The sequence below is a fragment of the Desmodus rotundus genome, chromosome 1 (assembly GCF_022682495.2).
Source record: "Desmodus rotundus isolate HL8 chromosome 1, HLdesRot8A.1, whole genome shotgun sequence".
NCBI classification, from domain to species: Eukaryota; Metazoa; Chordata; class Mammalia; order Chiroptera; family Phyllostomidae; genus Desmodus; species Desmodus rotundus.
In genome coordinates, this window is record NC_071387.1 from 80,847,156 (window position 1) to 80,853,240 (window position 6,085).

Consider the following 6,085-nt stretch of genomic DNA (forward strand, 5'->3'; position numbering starts at 1 on the left):
TTAATGTCCACACCACAGTGTCTTTCTTGTAGCCTTACCATAAGTGTTGAAATCAGATTGTCTTAGACTTACAACTTTGTCCTGATTTTAAAAAGTTGTTTAGACTCTTCTACATTTCTGAATTTCCATGTGAATTTTATGGAGTAAAGATAGAGTTGCTGAGTCAGCTTGTCAAGTTTTACAAAAATGTCTTTTAGTATTTTGATTGGACTTTCATTGAATCTGTAGTTCAGTTAGGGGAGAATTGACATCTTAACAACATTTGAGTCTTCCTATGTACAAATAAGGTCTTTTTTAAAGGTCTTTTAAAAATACCTCTCAGTAATGTTTTGAAGTCTATGGTGATGCCATAGATTGCCATAGCCTTGTGCTACTTGTAAGATCCAGAGTGCTTAGAGTTCCCTCAATTCTCTCACTCTGCCCCTAGAGTTCAGCAGACACCGCCCTCCTACACCGTAGCCTGTTCTTTCTCAGCAACTCTACCTTTCCTTCAGCTGTGGATTGCGACTGCCTCATACTCAATATAAGGCTTAGAATTCCTGCCAAGTCTCTCTCCATTTTCCTTTTCAGTCCTTATTTTTTTCCCAGCAATCTCTCTGTGTTTAGCATGCCCTTATATTGAGGGCTACTGAAGATTGTAAACTCTTAAACCAGCCCACATTTGGCCTTAAAAAATTCTTTTAAAAATTTTATTTATTTATTTTTTATTGTTACTCAGTTACAATTGTCTGCATTTTCTCCCCATCCCTCCACCCCACCCCAGCCAATCCCACCTCCCTCCCCCACCTTTACCCTCCCCCTTGATTTTGTCCTGTGTCCTTTATAGTAGCTCTTGTAGACCCCTCTCCCCACTATCCCACTCCCCTCTGGCTATTCATGTCTGTGTCATCCTCTTCTTCTTCCCACTGCTCTTTCTATGGTAAAATACCTGGAGTGCCTTTTCTTTCAAGAGGGGTCTGTCATTTATTGTGTTTTAGCTTTGTAGGTTTCTTGGTGACCTCAACTTTCTGATGGGCTAAACCACCATTTTTTAAAAACTATAATTTTGTAGGTTATCTGGCTTTGTTGTTGTTTTTAAATTTATTTATTTATTTATTTATTTATTTATAATCTTTATGGGTTCTTTATCCAGATGGCTGGCAATCTGAGAAGACAGTGGGTTTGTACCCTAACAGACCATCTTGAATTCCATTTTTAAATGGCCCTTTTTATAAAGAGAACAAAGTGTAGGTAAGGGGTTTTGAATTCAAGGAAAAAATAATTGGATTAAAAAAACTGCAGCATTCTCGCCCTGGGCAGTGGTCTTTAGCTGTGTCCTGGGTGGTGGTCATCTCACTCTGGAGTACAATGGCTCAGGGCCATCTTGAATTGCTTGCAGTCCTCCTGAGGCATAAAGGTAGAACTGTTAATGGTCTGCTGGAGTCAGGGTGGGTCATACCTTTAGTTCCTGGAACAATAGCTTTTACATGCATTGATTACTAAGCTTATTAGCTACCACTTAAACTAAAATTTTCCAACTTTTGATTCCCCTTTTATTCCCCCATTGTTAGTTTAAACTATCTTATCTCTATGAGATCAGTTTCATATGGAAGTACTCATTTTGTTAAGCACATATCTTAGCATTAGACCATCTGTTAGGGGCCTTAGAAATACATTTAATTGCAGATCCACGTAAGGGAGCACATTGTGTGCAACAACAAGCTATTATAAAGCACAAAACAGTTTTCAGCACCACTGACAACAGTTGCACACTCTCCAGCTAAGGCTACATTAGTAACTTTCAAGGAAAACATTTCCCTGTCCTTTAGAATCAGCACAAGTTCCCAATTATAAATATGGGGGTAAATTATTTTCTTATGGATATGCTGAAACAAAGTACAATTTCAATGAAGTATGTACTCAGGGGAGTATAAACACCTATAAACCATGTAGTGAAAGTTTGTCCAACCTAAGTTCCTCCTGCAAGACAAAATTCAGGGATGTTTAGAACATTTTTGCTAAATATGCCCAAATATTTTTATCTTACTTGAAAGGAACAAGTTCTCTATAACATAGGGTTAAACAAAAAGTAATGAAAAGATTATAAGTCATTGTTTTTGAAAGATAACTTTCAGGTTTTCTTGAGGTTTGGTGGTCTATTGTTCCTCTGGTGTTTTCTTTACTCTGGTGTGATGAATCCAAGGTTTTATTTCTGCCAACTTCACCACAGTGAGGGGTTGGTGAGGATTATATCTCAAGGCCCAGGCCACTTTTGTTCTAGTTGGGTTTCTGGAGATGCTGGAGTCCAAGTCTTGAGTAGCACATGATCTCCAGGCTCAAAGGAAAGTAGTGAACCTGTAGGGAAGAGGTCTATAATACAAGCAAGGTCATTAATCACAGCTAAGGTCTGACTTAAGTTTGTACATTTTCTTTACCTCCACTTCTTGATCTATATACATATCTCCCAGTCCAATCATAACCTGAAATGGTCACCTATACACAATTTCATAAGGACTCACTTGAATACCACTTAAAGGAACCACCCTTACCCTGAGCAGGGCAATAGGTAAAGCTTGATGCCAATGGAGATGAGTTTCTTGACATAGCTTGGCTATATTTTTCTTCAAGGTGTGATTCATGTCTACTTTCCCAGAAGCCTGAGGTCTCCATGCCATGTGAAGTCTCCACCTGATTCCTAAAGTTTACTAAACTTCTGTGTAATTTCTGAAACAAAAGCAGGTCCATTATCACTCTGGATGCTGCTGGATAGACCAAAGCAAGGATTTATTTCCTTCAGTAAGTCTTTCACTACCTTGAGGATTTCTCCCTTCTAGTAGAATAGGTTTCTACCCATCCTGAAAAGGTGTCAATGAAGACTAGCAAATATTTCCACTCTTGGACTTTGTCATCTGGGTAAAGTCTATGTGTCAGTACTCAAACCGCCTCTGTCCTTGGTTTTGTTTCCCTTCATTCTTTTGATTGGGATCTGTCTTGGGGTTGTTGTTCAGGCACACAACACATCTAACAATTATTTTTCATATGGTTTTAGAAATTCCAGGACCTCTGAGCTATAGTTTAATATACATGGTTAATGAGTCCCTTCCATAGTGAGTGGCCTCATACAAGTGCTTTGCGATTGGCTCTACTAAATGTTCAGGAAGCAGTACAACTCCTTTCTTATTCTCTCTCCATCCACCATCGGTTCCTTCTTCATCAAAAGCCCAGCTCTCAGCTTTCTTTAAGACTGCAGTCAAATATTCAGGGTCAAATTGTGACAAGTCTAGAACAGGTACCAAAGGCATTATATACATTCCTTTAGCAGCCTCTTTTGCTGCCCGTTCAGCCAGATTGCTTCCTCCAGCCATTTCAGTGTCTTCTTTCTGATGCTCTGGGCAGTGCATAACTGCCACCTGTAAAGGTACCTGAACAGCCTCTAATAATTTTAAAATTTCTACTCCATGCTTAATCTCCTTTTTATTGGAGGTTAACAGTTCTTTTTTCCTTCCAGATGGAACCATGTGATTGCAAAATTAGGAAAGCTTACCTTGAATCATTATACACATGCATTCTCTTTTCATGTGACAATTCCACTGCCCTCATCAATGCAATCAGTTCAGCTTTCTGAGCAGAGGTTCTCAGTGGCAAGACCTTAACTTCTACTATTCCTTCAAGAATCACACTGCATACCCAGGCTTTCTGTTTCTTTTGTCCACATAACTGCTTCCATCTGCATAGAGAGTCCAGTCTGTCTCTTCTAGAGGATGGTCCTGTAAATAAATTCTGCTAGACTAAACTTCATCAATTATCTCAGCACAGTCATGTATTAGCACAGCAGAGTCAGACTCTGGGAGAAGAGAGGCAGGATTTAACTTACAGTTTTGAGGGAGATGTTGGGATTGTCAAGAATAGCTTGGTACCTGCCCATTCTTTCAGCAGTGAATCACAAATTTCCATTTGCTGCAGCGGGCTCAACACTTGGTGGGGTACATAAATGGTGATAGGCTGTCCCAAGGAAAATTTTCAGCTTCCTGTAAGAGCTCATAGGTGGCTATCATAGCTCCCAAGCAGGCTGGACACCTCTGGGCAGTGTGATATAGTTTCCTTGACAAGTATGCAATGGGTTCCAAAATGTCAGTAAGCATTTGGATGAGGACACCTGGGGCAATGCCCTGCCTTTCGTGAATGTATAATTGAAAGGGCTTTAATAGGTTTGGAAGTCCCAAGGCTGGTGCAGAAGCCAGGAACAACTTCAGGGACTCAAAAACCCGAGTGCACTCCTCATCCATTCTAAAGGGATATACTCTGGTCCTTTCAGAGTTTTTCTGGTTTAACAGATCTGATGTAGAAAATGGAGCATGTGCCCACAATATCCAGTGGGCTGGCCCTCTAGCCCTGCTCTCACTGGGAGTACCCTTTTGTAAAGTGTGTTGCCCTGCCCTGGTAGGGGCTTTTTCTCCACTGAATTTGGTTCCCTGACAAGTTTGAGACAGTGAGATCAGTTCAGGCTCACTTTCTTCAGGTCCCTCAGTCCAGTAAGGAGGAAGATCCCCCAGGGCTGGAGGGGCCGTAGGAACCCTGACCATGCTTACAGTAGCCATAATATATGGATCTCCCTGGGCCCTCTCCTTTGAGCTTCTGCTGTCTTTCACAGGCAAATTCCCTTTTCTCTGGACCATTAATCTATTTCTTTTTAATCTTGCATCCTGTTTATGTAAACTTATGAAAATTTCTAGTTAAGGCATTTTGTCCCACTTCCCCGATCTTTAACAAAACAACTCTAGTTACAGTATAATACAATAATTTAAAGGCCCATTCAGTGGCCAGCACTCTTCTGAGTCTAGATTATACAATATATTAACCAAACAATAATACAATAAAACAACTTTCTTTTTAGTCATACATTTATCAGCATAGGTCGACCAATCAGCCAAAACTTGCCACAAAGAGCTGTTTCCCAAACCAGAAGACACATTTTCACCAGAGAGAGCCCTGTAAACCAGATGGTACCTTAATTCCTGACTATCTAAATTATGACCCAGGATTTTAACCTGAACCAGAAAATGCAATTATCCAATCAAAAATAATGGCGATGGGAAGTGCTGAGAGTCAGATAAGGAGAGTCCCCAAGTGAGATCACTTGGCAGCTGCTTAGGGAGTCTCCAAATCCACACTCCAGGGCCCCCTAGTCCAGGCAGCCAATGGGACTCCCCATCAAATACCCAGACTTACTGGAGAGCCCCAAAGTCTGTCCCTGTGGAGTTGCCAGAGTATGTAAGTGGAAAATCCTCTCACCTACCAGACCCAATAAGCAGAGACAAGGATTGAATCTTTATGGGTGCTTTTATTCAGAGGGCCGGCAATCTGAGAAGACAGCAGGTTTGTACCCTAACAGACCGTCTTCTGTTTTGTTTTTTTTTTTAAACAACTGATAGTCAATGTATTAAAAAGGTTGATATGAGCGTCTGCAATGGTAACTTCAACTTTGTCTCCTGGCTCAGTGGAAGTAATCTGCTTAACAATCTCAGAAGAGCTGTGCAAGTCAATGAGTCCCTTTTGAATGCTCATCTAAAACTGATCCTAAGTCTTAGAACCCTCCCTGAGGGAGTTTTTCTTCTAGTGAGTCTTGGTAGGCACCTGAACTGGTCCTTTCACTTTGAAATTCTTTTTCTTTGTATCTCTGATCAAAACAGCACACAACTTCTACGAACACTTTACCTGTGGCTTGTTAGAATAATTCTAATTTGGTGAATCACCACCTCTGGTTCCATGTGTGTCTCTCCAGTATCTTTGAAAGCCATGGCTGTGGGTGTGGCTTCCTCTGGGAAAGGGAACAGCAGTGAGTCAGGAGCAGGATTGGCCAGGACAGTGCTTAGCTGCAGTTGCAACCACCTTCCTCAAAAAGTGTTGTTTTTCTTAAGGAAGAAGAGACATTTCCCTGTGACTTTCTATGTCCTAAGCAGGAGTGGAAATTCCTAATGTCTCTTGAGTCCCGGCCCCAGTTGTAACTTATGTCCAATGGCACTTTGCCCCATCATCCTTCCACTGAAGTCCTTCTTTTGCTTAAGCTAAGTAGAGTCTGGTTCACCTCATTGCAACCACAAGTGTC

General features: G+C 41.1%; 1 pseudogene; it reads right to left on the reverse strand.

Annotated features, from left to right (window-relative positions):
• Positions 1-5,364: 5,364 nt before the first annotated feature.
• Positions 5,365-5,777, reverse strand: LOC128779295 (small ribosomal subunit protein uS10-like; annotated as a pseudogene).
• Between the last annotated feature and the right edge of the window lie 308 nt (positions 5,778-6,085).